Source organism: Hyperoodon ampullatus (genome assembly GCF_949752795.1).
Source record: "Hyperoodon ampullatus genome assembly, chromosome: 16".
Classification (NCBI taxonomy): domain Eukaryota; kingdom Metazoa; phylum Chordata; class Mammalia; order Artiodactyla; family Ziphiidae; genus Hyperoodon; species Hyperoodon ampullatus.
Window position 1 is genome coordinate 63,250,007 of NC_136929.1, and position 23,505 is coordinate 63,273,511.

Below are 23,505 nucleotides of genomic sequence, written 5' to 3' on the forward strand. Positions count from 1 at the left end.
CTGGAGGTCCCCGTCTATACAAGGTGAAAAATAAAAGTACTATCATTGTAATAGGAGGGCAATCAAATAGCCACATGGGACAAATACGATGATGAACTGTGAACACGCACCAGGAGTTCTTAGAACAACTACAAAGCACAGCACCAATCATTACTATCATCATAGGCCTCCCAGAGCCTCTCAACCATAAATGTGCACACGAATCACCTGGGGACCTTGTTAAAAGGCCAATTCTGATGCGAGTGGCTTCAAGTGGGACCAGAAATGCTGCCTGCCTTCCCCTGCTCCCAGGTGAAGTTGATAATGCCTGGCTAGTAACCATATTTTGAGAAGCAACACCTGGGTCCATTGCGCCCCAGATGGGCTTGATAAGAATCACCTGGGACACTTGTTAAACATTCCAATAACCAGGCTGCTCTCCTGGAAATGTTGATTCAGCAGGTTTGAGCTGGAGCCTAGAAGTCTGGGAAAACCAGAGTCTACTCCTCTAGCTTTAGACAAAAATCAACCATTGGCAAGGCATGGACTTAATAAATATTGACTAGAAAAGGAGAGGTGCTTCATTCACACAGAATATTAAAATAACCAATACAGAAACCAATTCTGTATGATTTTCAAACTATGTCACTGACTTACGCCTGAATAACAAGGAATGCCTTTTATCCATCACACTGAAGACCTGTGTGATCCCAGGCAGGACACCTCTCAGAGGAGAGGGTGGGCAGGCTGGATGACCAACGAATACCAACATCTTCCTAATCAGCAGCAGCGGAGAATAATTTTAGCCACCGAGAAGTTTTTTAACCACTTGAAGCATGTTGTCAATGACTAGACACCAAGAATCTTTACAAAAAATGTTAAAACCAGCAACAACGAAAGAACACTACTTAATAAAGCAACTAAAATTAGACATACAATTAGATGTACAAAACACTGACTTTATGTTACTGATAGGCCTGGAGAGGCAGTACCAATTACTAAGGTTGATAAGACAGTGACCATCCAATATCTAGAGAAGGATATCAGGATCCTAACCCAATCTCTTCCTTTTCCAGATGGAAAGCTGAGTCCAGAGGAAGACAAGGACTTGTCCAAGGTCATACAACAAGTCCGTAGCAGAGACAGGATTCAACTCAAGTCTTGCCTTTTGGGTCTGTTCCTATCAAGCAGAGTATTCCCACCTGGCCAAAAAGAGAAAACAAAACACCCAACCGGGGCTTCCCCGGTGGCGCAGTGGTTGAGAGTCCGCCTGCCGATGCAGGCGACATGGGTTCGTGCCCTGGTCCGGGAAAATCCCACATGCCGCGGAGCGGCTGGGCCAGTGAGCCATGGCTGATGGGCCTGCGGGTCCGACCGCAAAACAAAAACAAAAACAGCCAACCCTGCATTTTAGAGGAAAATGGAGACAAGCGGGGAAAGGAGTCACAGACAGGGCACATCCAATGCAGCTCATTCCCTTGGGGGGTGGACATTTCTTTCTTAGAAGAGGCACAGCAGATGGTACTGTGTCGTCAATGCGAATTCAACCCTTTTAGGCAAGTCAAACAAACACATCAACTCCTACAAATAACTACTTGTAGAATTATTAGAACAGTTAACAGTCCTAACAGATTAACTCAGAAGGGGCATCTGTTTCAAATTACGCGTAGCTTTGGCTTGAAGGAGGCATGGGGCGTGGAGGCAGCCAGACTGATCAACTTGCGTTAATTAAACTGATTCGTGAGCCTTCGGTACCAACTGGAAGAGAAAAACGGAATCCTTTCAGCGTCCCTTTACCCTTCCTTCAAACTACACCGGAGTCTGACTCCAGAAGAAACAGCGCCGACCATGTATCTTTTCCATTCCTTCGGGAAATTAACTTGTGTGGGAGAATCCGAGGAGGCCGCATTCCCCACTAGGTAACACGAATTGCTCCGGGAAGATTCCAGCTCCAAGGCCGAAGCTGGCGCCCGCCACCCGAGCGCCCAGAGCTGGTGGGGCCCACGGGCGCTGGGATGCAAACCAGTCTCGCCGCTCAGCAGCTAGCTCGGGAGCTCCTGCTCCGGGGCTCGGGATCCTGATCCGCACAAGGGGCAGCTTAGGGAGACGACTACCAACTTTGTTGCCTTCCCGGCCCTAAACGTTCGCTGACTCTGCCACAACAACCTGCGAGGGTCTCCCATTCATAAGCGCCTCCGCCCTCCCTGCCCGGCGCGGAGCTGGCGTGACACGACGAACGGGCAAATGCGGGCAACCTTTCCCGGGACGTGACCACTGCGCGCAGGAGGCGGCGGGGCCCGACAGTCTCCGGAGAATCCCGGGCAAAGCGCGGGAAGGCGGCGCCCGCGGGTCCCCGGGCACTTGTGCGGCGCGGCGGGCCCGGGACCCCGGATCTCCACCCCGCCTCCCGGGAGGGTCACGCCGCCCGGGCGCGGAGGCCGGCGGGCCCGCTCGCCCGCTCCTTCTCCCTCCCCTCCTCCCGGCCGGTTCCCTGCAGCCCGGGAGCTCCCGGCTGGGTTGCGCTCACCGCCGCGCCGACTGGCCACGTCCTACTCGCGCTCCGCCACCCGCTCTCGACTCTGACTCGGCGGCGGGGGCGGCCGCTTAACACCCACGTCGGCTACAGGCCGGCCCTCCGCCCCTCCTCCCGCGCCGGACTGCCGCCAGCGGGCGGCCCCACGGGCTCAGGAGCGCCCCCTGCGGCCGGGACGGGCTGCGCTGGGCCGGGGCCGGGGCCGGGGCCGGGGCCGGGGCCGGGGCCGGGGCCCGCCCGCCGGGGAAGCGGAAGTCGGCGCGGTGCGGCAGCGCGCTCGGGCCGGGGGGCGCGCCGGGAGCGGGAGGGGCTGGCGGGGCCGGCGGGGCCGCGGCCTCCATGTCGCTTTCCTGCCGCTCGGTTCCCGGAGGCCCTAGGTGAGCTCGTCTCTAGTTCGACCTCGCGGGGGGGGGCGGGGGGTGTCCGGAGTGAGGACGAGGGACTGAAGTCTTCAGGCTGGTTAGCTTTGCAGGGACTCGGGGCTCAAGGCCTTAATTTTAAATTATAATTGAGTGCGAAAGCACTGGAAAGGTAGTGATGAAAAATAAATTTGCTTATTGCTGGTAAAAACAAACCCCCAAACATTTCCCATTCCGCCCTCCGCGAGGACATCCGTCTCCACCGATGACATTTCGGAAAGCACGCCCACCAGTGAAAACTGTAACTCTAAATGTCCTTTTAGTTTCCAATGAATTATAGCCTAGTTCTATGGCTCTCTGGAATTTTATTAGAAAGCACAATTGGGGGAGTCTGTTGTGCACCGGGAGTAAAGGAATTTTCTCTAGTGCCCCAGGCAAAGACGCGCACAGCTGGAAGGGTCTTGGTCTATTACTGACAGCTGCTGGATGTTAACAGCCGCGGCCTTCGGAGTGCTTTGGTTCAAACCTCATGGATTTATTTTCCTTTTCTACACCGTGTTTTCTTCCTTAAACCGTGCTATCGTTTTCTTTTACAATTTTCTGTCCCGTTTGGATGTGGTGTTAGACTACGGCCAATGTAACTTAAGTGATTTGGGGTGAGGGCCAGTGACAAATACTTGAGGTGACTTGTGTTAGTCCTTAAACACGGGTGCCGAGCTGAATAGACGTTGGGGGAGGGGGCACAGGGGGAGGTGCTGTGAAGGTTCAGAGCTACTGATAAACAAGGGCCCTCCTCAACCCAGCCCAAACCGTCTTCAGCTGCGCTTTAGAACTCAAGCTTCCGGAACATAATTTAATTACAGAAGCAAGCCAGGGCGTTTGAGTGACTTACCCAAAGTGACATGTAACATAACAAGTGGGAAGCAGATCAGGACAGAACCTGCGGTATAACGTCCTATAGGACTAGGACTTTCAGTATCACCTGGCGCAGTGGCTTTTGCAAACCAGAAAGATGAGGCCCAAAGGAGCTAATTAGCACAGGCTTAGATCTCCTATTACAGATTAGAAAGAGCTGGACTTGGAGCCAGGCCACTTGTGTTAAAATCTCTGTGAACTTTAGTGAGTCATTTAACCCTTTGAAACCCCAGCCATCACGTAACAGCATCTTGGCCTCCTCCGCACCCCCCTGCGGTGGGAGCCTTGGGGGCAATCCAGCATGGGGGCAGGGGAGGGCGCTGCTACTCCAGATCTGGGCCTCCCTGAGTCATCAGCTCCCCCCTGATACTTTGTCCTTTCTGGCTTTAGCACCTTCCTCTCCTACCATCACAAGGGCTGTCCCAAACTCTCATCGCTCTCCGCAGCCTTTTACATTTCTTCTCTCCCTCGCCTCCCCTAAACAACCCTCAGCCTCAGTTCTGTAAACTAAGAAGCAATTAGGAAGCTTCCGTGCAACTCTTTAACCCCTAATCTGCAAAGTTGCCTTTTTGCACAAACTTTCTTCTCTGCCTGCTGTCTTGCTTGCTGTACCCCCATGGCTGGCCATGATGCTGGTGAAGAAACTGAGGCTTAAAGAGGTCAAGTGACTTGCCCAATGTGCTGGTTAATGATACTAAAAGGAGAAATAATTTCACCACTTGAAGCTTTTGGGCCCTGATACCATGTGGGTGTATTTTAACAAAGTGTTAATTGGAGTGGCAGATAATTCGAAAACATAAATTACTAAGGGGAGAGCTGGGACTCAGCCAAGTTCATGTTGTTATCTGCTACACTGTACATTAATACCTCCCAGAAGGCTTCCTCTTAAAAGCAAGAGGGTTGCAGGAACCAGAAGTTCTTTCTCCTGGAATAGATCTCTCTCCATAATATTTTATAAAATAACCTCAACTGCTTAAAATCCCTCACAGCAGTGGCCCTATCTGCTATCTTTGCTTTAGGAATAGAGAAATATGTAGATGTAGAAAAGCTTAACATCTCACAGGAGCTCAGGGAATGGATTGGAAAACCACCTGGTTGGCATTAAATCATGAAAGTATCCATGCAAGCTTTGTCCTAAGGGTAATTCCCCAGCAACCCAATGGCCTCTTGAGAACAGAGTTTTAGAGTCATGCATCACTGCTCTCCATAGAGGTTAGTCAACCCAATGGTATTTCAGATCCAGGTTCAAAAGAGCAAATAAGTCAATGCACTGACCTCTTTGCTTGAGGCATCTGTTTGCTGAATTTGGGATTGCACAATCCAGGAAAATCAGTGAGGCTGGCTCTGGGATGAGAGGGCAGGTATGACGCAGGTCAGAGGTGAGGGGACAGACAGAGTGGTTACATGGAAAAGGGACCTTTTGCTGTTTCAACAGAATTTCACAATGTGCTGGTTAATGATACTAAAAGGAGAAATCATTTCACCACTTGAAGGCTTTGGGCCCTGATACCATGTAGCTGTGTTTTAACAAAGTGTTAATTGGAGTCACAAATAATTCAAAAATATAAATTATCTCTGATTCAAGGGTACTTTTAGTTAATGAGAAAGAAGAAAAAAAATGCTTTGATTACACTATTTCAACTCCCATTGAATATTCTTGGCTGCTGATGTAACTTATTGAAAACTCCCTCAAGTTTTTTTGGAATCAGGTAGAGTTTGTATTTGAAATAAACATGGGTTTGGATTTCTGTCTTTCAATGTGGAATAAGGGGGTAATTCGTGTCCCATGAAAGAGTTGTTAGGGCCATGTTTTAAAGGGGGACAATTTCTTTTGTCTTTTCCTTGTCAGCTTTTTAATGGTACAAGCAAAAATAAGAAAAAGAAAGTCAGCAGAGGTGCATGTTTTATGAGCCTTAAGTTTGAATTTGTAAAATATATGTTAAAAATAAAAGATAATTTATAACACAAAGAATTAGGAGAAGTGCCCATAAATAGTTAAACTTTAATGGGTTATCAATAAGAGGAAATACTATGCCATAATTTAAAAAATCATATTCTCATATCATATGTTTTAGTACATATTTGGCTGCAAGTAATAGAATGTCCAACTGTCAGTATATTTATTTTGAATATAAAAATATATCTAGAAGTAGGAAGTTCCAGGGTTGATTAATTTAGTAGCTCAAAAGTGTCTGGGTTCCCTTCTCTGTGATTCTCTTCGCTTTTCCTCATGACCACAAAATGGCTGCCACAGCTCTACCGATCACATTCTCACATGCGACATCCAAAGGCAGGAAGCATTCTCCCATACTAACTTTTTATCAGAGAAAAATATTTTCCTAGAAGCCCTCTGTCAAACTTCTCCTTATATTTCATTGGCCCAGAACTGGGTCTCATGCTCCCCCAAACATAAACATTGGGAAGAGAATGAAGTTAACATGATTGGTTTAGAACAGGGGTCAGCAAACTTCTGAAAAGGACCAGCTAGGAAATATTTTAGGTTTTGCAGGGCATACAATCTCTTGCCTCTATTCAACTCTGCTGTTGTAAAGCAACAGCCATAGATGCTGCCAACAGATAAGTGTGGTTGTGTTCTAATAAAACTTTATGAACACCGAAATTTGAATTTCATATACTTTTTACCTGTCACAAAATATTATTCTTCTTTTAACTTCTTTCAACCATTTAAAACTGTAAAAATCAAAAACAGAAACAAGCAATAAAAACCATTTTGTATGGTTCGTGGCCATACAAAAATAAGTGGCAGTCCAGATTTGGCTACCAGGCCATGATTTGTCAACCTCTGGTTTATCCTCTTGGGAAAAAGGAGAGACCCACCTTCCCAGAGACATCACCACTGCAGACTTTAAAAAAAATAAAATAAAATAAAGCAGGGTTCTATTAGGCAATCAAGAAGGTCCTCTGCCATATATTTAGGATATGGAAGAATGCTCAGGATATAAATTTTAGAAAGCAGATTACATGTCAACATGGACTGGATGATCCCAACTAATTCTGCCTGTTGAAATCCCTGCTGTTCACCAAGACCTATATTAGACATGGCTCCTCAAATGCCTTTCCTGGTCCCTGGTCCTCCTAAACAAATTAGATCACTGCTTCCTATCAAACTTTCCTAACAAATTTTTATTTAGCACAGATCATGTGCTAGGCTCTTTGTCAACCCAAACTGAGTGCTGGAAATACAGAATGAAAGAGACAATGGCTAGCCTTAAAGAGACCTCAGTCTAAGCAGAGGAGGAAGAAACAAAGAATTATAATTCAGGGAGAGCGTGCAGCAAGAGGGGTATGGGTAGTGTAGCATCTCGGAGAAGGGCATGAATAAAAGATGGAAAAGAGGGTTTCAGGGGAGGCCCCTAGGAGACCCCTGTATCAGGGTGGGTTCTGAAAGACCAAGTGGCCCTTTCTTAAGAGGATGAAAGTCTGTTGACGTACCACCCAGGGCTCTTAGCTGCAATCAACAGAAGCTAACTCTGGCTGATGGAGCACAAAAGCAGCTGGTTAAAAGGATGCTGGGTGACTCTCACCACCGCTGAGTAAGGAGATGGTACTTCCTGAAGAACTTGAAACAAGTCCTCAAACCCACTGCAGAGGTGGTCATCCGTGGAACCCATGCTGCAGCTCCTTCCGAGCTCCAGATGTTATAGTTTGTACCACTGTCCCATTTGTGCCAGGGCCTCAGCCTTGTAGCTACTGCTCTTCCAAAGCCGGGCACCTTCATTCCCAGCTCTGCCTAGTAAATCACTGCCATGCCATGTTCACTGCCTTGTGTTTCTCATTCCAAATTGATGTCTCCTGTAGATGCAGCTGATGGTTGGAGCCTGGGCCACGTGCCTGGACGCTGATCTGTAAAGGGGGGTGCTGGGAGTGTGGGGTTTCTGGCTTCTGTCTTGGAGAGGAAGGACTCGCTTGTTAGGAAGGTCCCTGAATGTAGGTAGGGTTTTCAGACGATTTTAAGCAGCCAGAAAACATGACACATGCCCACTCCAGATGGGCCAAGCATTCCTGTCTGGGGAAACAGCATGTCTGAAGGCACAGAGGTTTGAAGCAGGACAGCGTGTTTGGGGAGCTATAGCAGTTTGGCTCTGCTGGAGTATAAAGCAGGGAGTGCTGGCAGGTGGGGCTTGGAGGTGGAAGCAGCCACCTGCAGAGTTCTCAGGGCCGCTGTTCTCTAATCTACTCAGTGTCCCCAGCTAAGGCACAGAAGCTGTGATTTACACCTTGCCTGGCCCAGGGCTTTGGCCATGGTGGGTTTTAGTCACTATCTGTTGATATGAATCATTATAATAAATCTGTAGGATTGCATCATTGTTGTAAAATTTACCAGTATGAAAGTTGCCGGTGTATACAGTTCTTTCTCTTGTGTGTGTGTGTGCTTGTGTACACCCCTGTCTTTGCCCACAACTGGGTCTATCTCCAACGGATACTTTTCTAAAGGCTAATTTGCTTTCAGTACGAGAAGTATTCAATTACTGACTTTTAGAGCTACATCGGTATCCTTTGATGATGCCTTCATTTGAATGTAAGATCAAAACCATTTTTTTTTTTTTTTTTTTTTTTTGTGGTCCGCGGGCCTCTCACTGTTGTGGCCTCTCCCGCTGCGGAGCACAGGCTCCAGACGCGCAGGCTCAGCGGCCATGGTTCACGGGCCCAGCCGCTCCGCGGCACGTGGGATCTTCCCAGACCGGGGCACGAGCCCGTGTCCCCTGCATCGGCAGGCGGACTCTCAACCACTGCACCACCAGGGAAGCCCCAAAACCATTTTTAAAAAGTCATAAAATATGGCTTGAGAAATAGAATGAACAATAATCCATCTCATAGTAAAATAAATGGAAAACATTATCAAACTTGCAAATCGTTTACACTTACCAAATTAATAATCCAAAGTAAGCAGTGCAAGCATTTTATATTTTTTTAAACAAAATAACTGTAAAGGCCATTTCTTTTTGCCTTTATTTTTTCTATTTCGATTATTAAAATCTGCAAAATCTACTTATCATTGGTTCTATTATCTTCAAAATACAAACATATCAAAAGTATCTGATGAATAAATTTTCTGCTGTAGGTTCCCCTTGTCCTTTCTCATCTTCACATCTACAGCAATCAGGTATATGCCTTCAAGTTTTCCGAGGCAACAAGCATTAAATTCAGCTTGAACTATCAAAGAAGTGCCGCCATCAGCTCGGGGACTTAATATATAGTATCTTCACAGTCAGATCTGGGGGAACAGTTCCTAGTTTGGTCACTATTAACCAGAGCAGGCCAGGTGACACAAATGATGGCAGGACAGTTGCCTTGGTACCCGTCATGCTACGCATCAAGCCCACAGTCCTTAAATCTTTCTTCTTCTCTCACGTATTGGGTGGGCCAAAAGTTTCCTTCGTTTTTTTCCGTAAGATGACTCTAGTAGCACTTAGATGTCTTTAACTTCATTCAAAACAATTTTGTTAGATTGTATGTGACAGCTGTCATATCAGTGTGTATTTAAAAAAAGACATCTAGGGCTTCCCTGGTGGCGCAGTGGTTGAGAGTCTGCCTGCCGATGCAGGGGACACGGGTTCGTGCCCCGGTCCGGGAAGATCACACATGCCGCGGAGCGGCTGGGCCCGTGAGCCGTGGCCGCTGAGCCTGCGCGTCCGGAACCTGTACTCTGTAACTGGAGAGACCACAACAGTGAGAGGCCCGCGTACCGCAAAAAACAAAACAAAACAAAAACCTCAAAATTGGTGAATTTTTGTGTAGCCATTTTTTTTGTGTGTGTAGCCATTTTAATATTGGACATAGAAAGGAAAAAAGCCACATTTTCGGCATATTATGCTTTATTATTTCAAGAAAGGTGAAAACGCAACTGAAACCCACAAAAAGATTTGCGTAGTGTATGGAGAAGTTGCTGTGACTGATCGAACGTGTCAAAAGTAGTTTGCGAAGTTTTGTGCTGGAGATTTGTCGCTGGACGATGCTCCATGGTTGGGTAGACCAATTGCAGTTAATAGCGATCAAATTGAAACAATAATTGAGAACAATCAACGTTATACCACACAGGAGATAGCTGACATACTCAAAATATCCAAATCAAGCATTGAAAATCATTTGCACCAGCTTGGTTATGTGAATCACTTTGATGTTTGGGTTCCAATAAGTTCGGCGAAAAAAACCTTCTTAATCGTATTTCTGCATGCGATTCTCTTCTCAAACGTAAGGAAAATGTTCCATTTTTAAAACAAATTGTGACGGGCGATGAAAAGTGGAAACTGTACAACAATGTGGAATGGAAGAGATCGTGGGGCAAGTGAAATGAACCACCACCAACCACACCAAAGGCTGGTCTTCATCCAAAGAAGGTGATGCTGTGTACATGGTGGGATTGGAAGGGAGTCCTCTATTATGAGCTCCTTCCAGAAAACCAAACGATTAATTCCAACAAGTACTGCTCCCAGTTAGACCAACTGAGAGCAGCACTCGACGAAAAGCATCCGGAATTAGTCAACAGAAAACACGTAAATCTTCCATCAGGATAACGCAAGAACGCATGTTTCTTTGATGAGCAGGCAAAAACTGTTACAGCTTGGCTGGCTGGGAAGTTCTGATTCATCCTCTGTATTCACCAGCCGCTGCACCTTCAGATTTCCATTTATTTCAGCCTTTACAAAATTCTCTTAATGGAAAAAATTTCAATTCCCTGGAAGACTATAAAAGGCATCTGGAACAGTTCTTTGCTCAAAAAGATAAAAAGTTTTCAGAAGATGGAATTATGAAGTTGCCTGAAGGATGGCAGAAGGTAGTGGAACAAAAGGGTGAATACGTTGTTCAATAACGTTCTTGGTGAAAACGAAAAATGTGTCTTTTTATGTAAAAAACCGAAGGCACTTTTTGGCCCACCCAATATTTTGTTCACTGTGGTCAGTGGGAGTTTTGAAGTTTGTCTCTATTCTCTTGCGGAGAATCCCCTTCTATGGGCCAAACAAGACAACCAAAGAAGGAAAGCTGTATATTTTATGCCCAGAAGGTTGTGTATATTGATTACTTGTTTATTTATTTTCATATATCCACTCTTTTTTATTTCTTTAAAAAATATTTAGCTGTGCCGGGTCTTAGTTGCAGCACGCGGGATCTTCGTTGCCTCATGCGGGATCTTTAGTTGCAGCATGTGGGATCTAGTTCCCTGACCAGGAATCAAACCTGGGCCCCCTGCATTGGGAATGCAGAGACTTAACCACTGACCACCAGGGAAGTCCCTATCTACTCTTTTTTAGATTTCCTTCCAATTTAGGTCACCAGAGATCGTTGAGTAGAGTTCCCTGTGCTAAACAGCAGGTTCTCATTAGTTATCTATTTTATACATTGTGGTGTATATATGTCAATCCCAATCTCCCAATTCATCCCACCACCAACCCCCTTGATCATTTAATACAGGTTTAAAAATTACACGTGTGATTTAACACCAAAAATATGACGGAGTGCTGGGTAGGATTTTTCTTGTCCAAACTGATGCTAAGGTTCAATGCTTAGGGGAAGGGCCTTCTAGAGAGAGCCACCACAAGGGGCTAATAACGCCTCCTTGTAGGGTTAACCGCGAGGTGTCAGACCTGCTGCTTCCTCATCCATCAGCCCGACCCTGCTTGCCCAAGCTCCGCCATCCCAGCCTCCTGCTCCATCACTGGGAGAGGAATTGATTAAGTGCGTGAGGGGAGAGGTTAGTCATGAATCGTAGGCCACCTGGGGGAGAGGGGGCAGGAGGGGCAGGGCTTGTGCCGAGAAGCCTATTCCTCCCCTGCACAAAATCATCTGGGTCACCAGGACATTGAAAGGCATCCACTTAGCTCTCTCCCAGCTGGCCACTAGTGCACGTACTGTGCAAGCAGAGCTGAGCATGATGAGGAGGTCTTGGAGGAGCTTGTCTTGGGACAGCTGGTGTACAGGGGTCTCATGAACATGAGGACTGGTGTCTCTTTCTCACAGACAGATTCTGAAGGTGGGGAGGCTTGGCCAGCTGGTTTGAAGGAACAGTGGCCTGGGGAAGGGTAGCAGGGTTCTCAGTGGTTCCCATGATTCCCCGTGAAGGAGAATAGTACAGGAAGGGGAGACGGAGGGCTGCCCAGGGAGCCAAAGGAGGTGATACCCCACCAGAAGAGGGCATTTGGGGGAGAGCTAACAGCAGCAGAAGGAAGCATGGCTGCCGTTCTCTGAGGAGGTGCTTCACCATGGAGAGGGCTGCCGTGACCCTGAACACCATCCATCCCTTAGGAAGCATCCCTTTGCTTCATATACTAACCATATGTCTAAATAGTTAAATTTAAATAAAATCACAAATGAATTAGAATTAAGAACACCAACAACAAAAAAGGCAAGACTGCCGTTTCTATCCCCTTGCTGCCCTGTCCTTGCGGAGCTTGAGAGGAAAGGGAGGAGGAGAGACATTGGGGTTGAAATTGGATTGGACTGAATTATCATAACCAAAGGATCCAAAAGTTCTGACATTAACCTGACCACCCTATTTTTTAAAATTTTTATTTATTTATTATTTATTTTTGGCTGCGTTGGGTCTTTGTTGGTGCGCGCAGGCTCTCTCTAGTTGCCGAGAGCGGGGGCTACTCTTCGTTGGGGTGCGCGCGCTTCTCATCGCGGTGGCTTCTCTTGTTGCGGAGCACGGGCTCTAGGCACGCAGGCTTCCGTAGTTGTGGCCCACGGGCTCAGCAGTTATGGCTCATGGGCTCTAGAGCGCAGGCTCAGTAGTTGTGGCACGTGGGCTTGGTTACTCCGCAGCCTGTGGGATCTTCCCGGACCAGGGCTCGAACCTGTGTACTCTGCATTGGCAGGCAGGTTCTTAACCACTGCGCCACCAGGGAAGCCCTGGCCGCCCCCCCCCCACCATTTTAAATGCAACTTAGGCCCTCCTTCCTCTGCTGCACATTTCATTTTCTGTAGCACATCCTGTGCTATATATTTTACTTATTTATTATGTTTTATTTACTGTGTTTCTCTTCCTCTCTCACCTCTACCTTCATCCCCAAAATGTAAACTCCTCAAGAGCAAGGATCTTTGTTTCTAACTGATGTTTTCCTAGCATGTAGAATTATACTGTCCATTTTGGTAGCCCCTCGTTACATGTGACTACTTAATTTAACTTAATTACAATGAAGTAAAATTTAAAACTCAGTGCTTCAGTTGTACTAGCCACATGGAGGTGCTCAAGAGCCCCCTGTGGCTAGTGGCTACCATATTGGTCAGGACAGGTAGAGGCTATTTCATCACCAGCAAAATTTTATTGAACATTGCTGACCTAGAACAATAGCTGGCATGTTGTAGAGCTCAATACGTATTTGTAGAACAAATGATTGAATGGCTGAGTTGTTTTAAGACAAGATAGGCCAGTGGTTAAGAGAAGAGTATCTAGAGGCAAACTGCTCTACTATTAGTTGTGTAAACTTGAGGTAATTAAGGCAGTGCACCCATCATTAGGCAATTAGCTATTTATGAACATTTTAAAAGTGCTTTTAGGGAATTCCCTGGCGCTCCAGTGGTTAGGACTTCGTGCTTCCACTGCAGGGGACACAGGTTCAATCCCTGTGGGAACTAATATCCCACCAGCCGTGTGGTGCAGCCAAAAAAAAAAATGTGCTTTTAGAAAATTGATTATTCTTTGCAACACAGACAGATATAACCACTGAAGGGGTACACAAATAAAGGGATACATCCATTCTTTGGAAGGCCCAGTATATTTGAGGCAACGTGGCCTAGAGATTAGCACAGGCTCTGGAGTCAGAGGCCTGAGGGGGAAATCCCAGTATCTGTTCTTCCACTGGGGTGAGAATAAAGAGAAAGTTTCAGTTATACCAACTGTTGCGTTAAGTACCACGCCACCCATGCCTGTGCCTCTCAGCCCCCCATTTTTACCCTCCATGTGGTCTCATCAGTGAAGACTTCCACATGCCACATTCTAACCCTCTCTTTATCATAGGATCCTTTCCCCACTGTGTGTAAAATACTAAAGCATGGCATTCAACTCATCCCCAAATAAAAATCCATTATTCAAAGCATTATTCAACACCTCTCTTCCAAGCTTTGTGCTGAGCGCTGGAAATCTGGAGATGAAAAGCAAAGCCTCATCTCCGAAGTAGCTTCTACTGCAGGGAGGGAAGACAGTTTACTGAGAATTATAGAGGCATGTCAAAGGTGCTGGGGGGCCACAGAGAAAGGGCACATAACCCAGCCCAGGAAACCAGGAAGGGCATCTGGAGAAAGTGATAGCCGAGTTTTGAAGTATTAGTAGGAGTTATGAGTAGGGGTTTCGAAGGAGGTAACAAACCATACAATTGCAAGGAGAGGAAAGCAGCACGGAAAAGCCTGGGAGCCTCGATGCTTCAGTGCAGAGAAGGAGGTGAGGGGAGCAGGAGCAGGGTTGCTCTGTAAGGGTCCCACGTGCCCAGCTAAAGTGTTGCGTTTATTCAGAGGGTGGGAGAGGGAGCCATTGAGTAAAGTAGACATTCTTCGTGTGAATGTGGATGTGTGGAGAGGTAGCACACAGAGGAGGTTGAAAGCATGGACTCTGGAACTGGACTGTCCTGTCCTCCCATTTGATGGCTTTGTGATGGTGGGCAACTTCTTTAAGCCTCAAATTCCTCCTCTTAAAGAGGGGAGAATGGGGCTTCCCTAGTGGCACAGTGGTTAAGAACCTGCCTGCCAATGCAGGGGATACGGGTTCGAGCCCTGGTCCGAGAAGATCCCGCATGCTACAGAGCAACTAAGTCTGTGCGCCACAACTACTGTGTCTGCGCTCTAGAGCCAGCGAACCACAACTACTGAAGCCCTCGCACCTAGAGCCTGTGCTCCGCAACAAGAGAAGCCACCACAATGAGAAGCCCACGCACCGCAACCAAGAGTAGCCCCCGCTCTCTACAACTAGAGAAAGCCCGCGCACAGCAACAAAGACCCAATGCAGCCTAAATAAAAAAAAACGGGGAGAATGGCCCTACCTGTGTCATGGAATTTTGTGAAGATGAGATAATACAAATAAAGCACTTAGTACAGTGACTGACACATAGTAAGTGGTCCATAAATGCTAACTATTGTTATCAATCACTGGAATAATTGATAATTAGGTATCTTGTTTGCCTCATTTTTACAGTAAATGAATTAATTTTATCACAATGATAGGAATTTAACATGTTGTTTTGTGTACCCTAATAAAAAATAGAAACGTTTGCTTATTCATTCAACAAATAGTGATTGGCCATAAACGGTGTACCAGGCACTGTTCTAGGCTCTGGGGATAAAGCAGTGAACAAGGCTGACCAAGGTCCCTCCTTCCATATCCTAGTCGGGGAGGCTAATGTAAATAAGTAAAAAACAGGTTTGACAAGATCTGTAAACTCTATGAGGCAGGGAGCTGGTCTGTTCGTACCCTGATGTATCTCGAGTGCATGAGATAGCGCCCCCTGCAGGCATTCAGTGAATGTGGTGAGTGAATGAAAAATCATTTCAGGTAGTGCTGAGTGCTGGGGCCACGTGATGGAGGCGGCAGGTTGGCTTCACTAGATGTGAAAGTGACTGACAAAGGGACTGGCGAGCTAAGTCAAGAAGATGTGAAGGAGCCGATCATGGAACACTCTTTGAGAAGGATATTCCAGGCACAAGAATATTTCATGCCAAAGCTAACAGTCCTGAAGGAAGGCTCTACAGAGAACAGGAAGAGGGCCCAAGTTACTGGGGTGCAGTGAGCAAGGGGTACAGAGAGGTAGGGAAGGAGATCAGAGCAGTAGGCTAAGGCTGGTCATTTACCACATTTATGCCTATTTCCTTGCCCTGCACAGACCCCACCTGGTAAGATTTTCTCTTCCTTACTTCACAGTGTCTGTGGAATAGATTGCTTCTTATGTTGGCCGCTCTCACTCTTGTGTAATAGAAATATCTTTTGATTGGCACTTTATCTGCTCAGTGTTTCTGGCTGTGTTGGGTTTATTTTGTGAGATTTGATGTAGTGATAAAGTGAAATCTTGCCCTCTGGGGGAAAAAATTCCAAGTGCAAGGGGGAGACTTCAAGATTTTAAATTGGTGAAAAAAATGGCCTAAATTAAGTTGTTAAGGATCACTTTGCTGGTTGGGTAGAGAAGAAATTGTAGGAGAGTGAGAATGAGGGGAAGGGGACCAGGCAGGTGACTAGTGAAGCAGTCAAGGCCCAAGACAATGAGGACGTGGACTTGGGGTCTAGATGGTGGGAAGAGGGATGATGGGACCCCCACCACAGGCTCTGATCACTGTAGTCTTTTGGTGGAAGTGTGCGCATGTGCGTGCACACAGACACACAGACACAGACACACACACACACACACACGGTATACATGTTTTATGTAACATGAGATTATTCTCGCCACCAGAGGGCACCTGAACGTTAACAAATGTCTCCAAGGGTCAGAGCACATTAACTCAGGCAGAGAAGCAGTTTCCCCGAGGGCATCAGTTGAGAGGGCCAGGAAAGCAAAGAGAAAACACTCTCAGCTGAAGCTACAGCCTTTGCTTATTGGAGCTTAAAACGTCTTCTTTTAAAAGTTATATTTTCTTGCGATAGCTCGTATAATAAGCCAGTAATTTGGGCTTTCATATATTACTGTTAGTTAGTTAAATGATACAGCCGGTCCTCCCAGTGGATGGATGGGAGAGAGGGCATCTGACAGACAGGAGCTGGGAAGGGAAGGCTCGTTTGCAGAGGAGCCTTTGGTCAGGGTGCCAGGCCCGGCTGCGGCCCAAACAGGGCGGCTCGGAGAAGCCCGAGGGCAGCAGACAGGAGGGCGCCTGGAGAGGATGAGTATGAAAAGGCGTGGGGATGGGGCAACCGGGGAACTTTCAGACACTTCAGAACAGGGCCCGAGGACGGTTTTGCCTGGAAACATCTCTGTCATCTCCAGAGATCACTTGCTAAGCGCTGTTTCACCATAATTCTCTGTCTTCTGCTGGGCAATACACGTTAGCATATGATCCTGGCCTTTGATACACTTAAAAGTCCAAAGCAATTTTATATATATATATACTGAGAATGAGTCATTTTACACAGACAGGGAAAAGGCAAGCATCTAGACGTCTAATTTGAAGGGCACAAAACCACTTCCTTTTCCATCGCATCTTGCATAAAATAAATGCTGTCACGGCCTCTCTCAAAGTCCCCTCCCCCCTTACCTTGTCCTTGGCTTTGAGCGCTGAAGACCTTGTGAAAAGACTCACGTCATCAGGGAGGCTCCTCCAACTTGGCCCCCCAGGAGCCTGTGCCTGTGTCACTTTGCACCGTTGCCTTCTGTGTCTTGTCACACTACCTGCTAACCAACCTGTGACCCCGCCCAGATCACCAGCCCCTTGAAGCAGGAATGAATTCTTACTCATTTTTGTATTCCAAGGGGACTAAAACCTTATTTTCACATAACAAGTACTACATGTTTATGCTGATCCCATATATTCTCTATTTATTTTATGTAGGTACACATATATATTCATCTATTTTAGGCTGTGTTTGATACTCTAGTTTGCCCTGGTTTATAAACTAGATTAGCTGGAAATATATGTATATACAGGGAGAAAGATAAAAATTTCCCACTGTGGAAGGTGCGGAGACAAAACTGCTCTTACTCCACCTCTGAAGAAAGAAGACAAATTCTCCATCTAACGCTCTGCTCCACACAGCCATGCTCCACCCAGACCAGAAAACCTCGGGACAGGCTTCACCCCAAGGTGAGCCGTCCAGCCTCATTCTCTACCTCTTTCTGTGCCTTTCCCTGGTACATTGCCTTTGAAAGAGGCCCGTAATAATTTAACACTTTTGCGAGTGGGGTCACAAATATATTGAAATGGTTAGCTAAAAGCGCTGGATAAGTGGGTTTATTCTGCAGGCTTATTTCACAAAGAACAAACCTCAGTGTCTCTGGCGACCTGGCTAGTTGGATTTTCAAATATTTCAAATTCTTGGACTCCTTGTTACATGATGTCATCATCTGCTGTGACACACAATTACCCTGCATCGGGTCATCCTGATGTTATTCAGAAATTTGAGAGACATAGAGAACAGACTTGTGGTTTTCAAGGGGGAGGTAGGGATGAGGGAGGGATGGATTGAGAGTTTGGGATTAGTAGATGCAAACTGTATACAGGATGGATAAACAACAAGGTCCTACTGTATAGCTCAGGAAACTATATTCAATATCCTGTGATAGGGGCTTCCCTGGTGGCGCAGTGGTTGGGAGTCCACCTGCCGATGCAGGGGACGCGTGTTCGTGCTCCAGTCCGGGAGGATCCCACATGCCACGGAGCGGCTGGGCCCGTGAGCCATGGCCGCTGAGCCTGTGTGTCCGGAGCCTGTGCTCCGCAACGGGAGAGGCCACAACAGTGAGAGGCCCGCGTACCTCAAAACGAAAACAAAAACAAACAAACAAACAAACAAACAAAATCCTGTGACAAACCATAATGGAAGAGAATATGAAAAAGAATGTATATAAACCTGTAACTGAATCACTTTGCTGTACAGCAGAAATTAACATAACATTGTAAATCAACTATACTTCAATAAAATAAATTTAAAAAAAAAGAAAATTAAGTGAGATAACAGATATAAATTGTTTAGTGCTCAATACGGCAGTTAATGTTATTATCATTAATTACTACACTGCAGCTATATATGGCACCTCCCAATTTTGTTGGAAAAGTTTTACTTTTTTGTACTCTTACATAGAAGCATTGAAAATTAATTTCAAGTGGATTTTAGGGAAAAAGGATTATTTTGCACATCAAATAAAGTATACTGATTCTATGAAATGGAAATATTAAGTCATAAATACTGGGTATTCAACAATGTCTACCTATATATAAAATAGGTAAACAACAAAGTCCTACTTTATAGCACAGGGAACTATATTCAATATCTTGTAATAAACCATAACGGAAAAAAAACAATGTCTACCAACCCTGAAAATAAAATAGAAAATTGTATAGCTAAAAATAAATATATTGGTAGCAATGTAAACTAGTATATAATAGACAGCAAAGCAACATATTTATTGGAAAAATGAAGTCACATATACAGGCGATGCTAGTGATTGAAAAGCAATTCATAATATAGACTAAATCTGATTGCATATGAAGTATATGCAAACAGAGCAAGTCTAATGTAAAGTAGAATAAGTCAAGCAGCAAACATTTTGATGGGTGCATGAGCAAGGAGTCACGGTACCTGTAAAACTCACCTGTGCTGTGACATTTGTGTTCCACTCTCCTGGCACTGGGGAGAAGTGGCCTCTCTATTTGTCCTATTGTGGTCCACTAGCATGAGCAGATTGGCAGCAAATGTCAGACTAGCAGGATATTTCTAACTTTTCCTGTATCTTTCTAGGTGTGTTATTCATTTAGATATTTCCCAGATGTATTATTTACTCAGATGTAGGGTGTTTCATAGAATTAGCAGAGTAATTTTTGTTTAAAACTTTTTTTTTTTGGCCATGCTTTGCGGCTTGTGGGATCTTATTTCCCCTACCAGGGATCGAACCCGGGCCCCCTGCAGTGGAAGTGCGGAATCCACTGGACCACTGGACCACCAGGGAAGTCCCTAGCATAGTAATTAAATAATGTAGGAAACTAATCTGGGGTAGATTAGATAGTATGGGAAGGAAGTTCATAAAGATGGAGTGAAATTGCTTGTACCGTTAAGCTAAACTGCTATTTTAATATCTTTGTTGCTCTTTTTTTTTTTTTTTTTTTTTTTGCAGTACGCGGGCCTCTCACTGTTGTGGCCTCTCCCGTTGCGGAGCACAGGCTCCGGACGCGCAGGCTCAGCGGCCATGGCTCATGGGCCCAGCCGCTCCGTGGCATGTGGGATCTTCCCGGACCGGGGCACGAACCCGCATCCCCTGCATCGGCAGGTGGACTCTCAACCACTGCGCCACCAGGGAAGCCCCTTTGTTGCTCTTTTGTACCATTGTATAACTTAGCCTGTTTTCAATATTTCTATATAATTATTACTATGCATAACAGTTTTACAGTTCAGTGAACCACCAGTTATTGAATCCCACTTCTAACCCATTAGCTAACAAATTTCAAATGATCATTTATTCATGGAGTGCTTTGGAATTAGAGTAGTATATATCATTTGAATGGAGTGTGTGTGTGTGTGTTACATGGCAGTAAATATAACTATCACACTGGACTCTAGGTGGCTATCAGCACAGGCTTCAGCCACTGTATTCTGGCAGCTGGTCCAACCCTTTCCCTTTGTATCCGGTGACACCCGAGGGCAGGTCTAATTCTCAGAGCTGGTCCTTCCTGTCTGCCCATCCTGCTGCACAGAGCCAAGAATGCCTGTCTATGTGTCAGGATATGACCCCTCCTAAACTCTCAGGCTCGCCTCACCCAACGATGTACTATAATCAGAACATTTGAAAAACTCTTCTCAATATCGAATGCTACGTGCACATGTTGTTTTATAACACAATTGATGCAATATCAATATTCCTTTTACTTAGATTTCCGCCTTTGAATCATAGATTCCAGAGGTCTGCCGCACCATGAATTGACTGGAATCAATATTCTCCTGATTTTAAAAATTCTTTCATTTCACTTTCTTTAGCACCTGCATAGAGAAATATGTTACAGTTCTTAAAAACAACAGCAATATATTCTCCCTGGACTATCTGATAAGGGTTGACTGATGAAAGTTCACTGTTTGGTCCAGAAGTAGTAATTGCTGAAAAAAATTGGCTTTGGTGCTCTCCAGGTGTGCCCCATTTGAAATCATAAGACATTCTTATAAAGGACAGTGTTTACTAGCCTTCTCGATAACTTAGCATCAACCAAAATTGTTTTCTGCAGGAGCTTTGGAGTTGGCGAATATATCTATGTGCTGGGAGGGTGCAAAATTTTATATAAATCAAAATATGAACTTCTTAAAAGACCATCAAGATGGTTGGAAATGGAAAAAAAGAACCCTGGCAGAATAGACTAATAAAGTGAATGGGCTTAATTAAAAGTTTGCCAAGTTGTGGTGGTAGCCCTCCTTCCCCTCTTTCACCTCCACCTCTACTTCCACCTCCTTCTTCTCCTTCTTCTTCCTTCTCTTCTTCCCTCTTCCTATTACTCCTTGTTCCTGTTCTTTTTAAATATTGTTTTCATTATGAAATATAACATGTGACCAGGAGAGCCCATGAAGCTGAAATTATGGTTTACATAATTACTGTAAACACAAATCCATGCAGTCATCACCAGCTCAAGAAAAAGAACATTACCCACTCTCCTGTGTGTCCCACTCCACTTATAACCTCTCCAACTCCCCAATTCTTTTCCTTTTTCTTTAGAATGTTACCACTATGTGTGCATATCTAAACAGTATTATTTGATCTTACCTGTTTTTGACTTTTATGTAAGTGTAATCATACTATAGGAATTTTAGTGGCTTGCTTTTTTTCATTTACTGTAATGATTTACGTTACTGTGTATAATTGCAGTTTACTTATTCTCGTTGCTATATAATACTGTATTGTGTATACCACATTTTATTTATCCATTCTACTATTGGTGGACTTTTGGGTTGTTTCCAGTTTTGGCTATTAAGAACAATGCTGCTAAGAACATTAAAAAAAAAGAAAAAGATGTGATGGTAGCAAGTCTCCAAAGATGGTCCCAATGAGCCACTCCTCCTGGAATTTGGTTTTTTTTTTTAAGATTTATTTATTTATTTATGGCTGCATTGGGTCTTAGTTGTGGCATGTGCAATCTTCGTTGAGGCACGTGGGATCTTTGTTGCGGTGTGCGGGCTTCTCTCTAGTTGTGTTGTGCGGTTTTTCTCTTCTCTAGTTGTGGCGCGTGGGGTCCAGAGCGCATGGGCTCTGTAGCTTGCGGCACGCGGGCTCTGGGTGAGGTGCACGAGCTCAGTACTTGTGGTCCCGCGGCATGTGGGATCTTAGTTCACTGACCAGAGATCGAACCCAAGTCCCCTGCATTGTAAGGCAGATTCTTTACCACTGGACCACCAGGGAAGTCCCTACTCCTGGAATCTGAAGGGAAATGTAGTTCCCTCCCTTAGAATCTGGGCTGGCCCTGTGACTCATTTTTTTACCAATAGAATGTCATAGAAGTGATGTTATGTGACTTCCAATGCTAGGCCATAAAAAGCTGTGCAGCTTTAGCCTGCGTCTGTGGAACCCTCACGGCAAGGCAAGCCAGCTTCCATGTAAGAAATTCAAATACCCTAAGGTGCCATGCTGTGAGGAAGCCCAAGCTAGCCATGTAGAGAGGTGAAGGGAAGGAAAAGGATCTCTTTTCCATTTACCCATTGTAGGTTCATTGGCTGGGTCTCTGTAAATTAGACTGACAAAAGAGAGGTTAACAAGAGAAAAACAAATAGAAGTTTAACACATGCGTCATGCATACACATGGGATCACTCAGAGATGAGTACTCAAATGAGTGGTTATAACTCAGGGTTATAGAGCATCTTAACAAAAAAGCAGTACATTTTTAGAGATGGATGAAACCAAAGCGAAAGACTTTGAGTTTCTAGGGCAGCAGATTGTGAGAAGGCAAATATATGGGGGAACTAACAGAAGTTAGAGGTTAGTGAGTAAAGTTGGTTATGTGGATTCCTTTAGTGTCATATCTGGGCTGACAAGCGTCTAGAGTTGTTTTCGGTGATTAATTTTTGTTCTTCCTGGTAGAGGAGGGTGGGGACATCTCTACAAATTTATGTCCTGCTTTTGGGCAAACAGAGGGAAGGCAAACAGAGGTTTTTTTGTGTTTGCTTCTTCTCAAATGCTTACAGCTCAAAATAATCTTTATACCAAAGGGGCATATCTTGTGCTGGCATATTCTGCTATCTCTCAGAGGCCATGTGGAAAGAGAGAGAGAGAGAGAGAGAGAGAGTTGCCCAGCCAGCCCTTTTCTTCCAGCCATTCCAGCTAAGCCATCAAATATGTGAATGAAAAAGCCATGTTGGACATCCAGTCCAGACTAGCTGCTATCTGACGGCAACCACATGAGAGACCCCAAGCAGGAACCACCCAGCTGAGCCCAGTCAACCAGAGAGCCATGAGAGATAATAACTTGTTGTTTTAAGCCATTTAGTTAAGTTTTGGGGTGGTCTGTTATGTAGCAATCGATAACTGGGATATAGAATGATTTTGTTTTTTCATTTTCATGGCAGGCTTATCGAGTCAGTTAGTGTAGACTTTCATGAGACATTTAGGACAAAGTCACTGATGTATGTCAGGACCTATTTCAGTTGATTTGCTGCCCCTTGCCTAAGGCACATTGCTCTAGAAAGTGCACTTCAAGGGGGCACTGGGAAGAAAATGACTGGTGAATCAACGCCAGAAGAGAAGGAGGACGAAAAACATTTTCTTTGCGGCTACATTTTTGTCACTTTCATAAATGATTGCTCTGGACAATTGCACAAGTTATGGTTTTTCAAAGGACGGATCTATTCTTATTTTTCTCAAAATGTACTGAAGTGCTCTTGTGGTTGAATTTGTGGCCAGTTAGAACTACTCTATTAATTATCCTTATGGTGGTCATCATTTCATGATGTATGCAAGTCAAATCATTATGCTGCACACCTTAAACTTACATAGTGCCGGTTGTCGATTATATCTCAACAAAACTGGAGGAAAAACAAACACCCCTCTCACCCCCAAATAGAGTGCATTTCTTGTAGACAGAAAAAAAAAAAAAAAGGAAAGCAT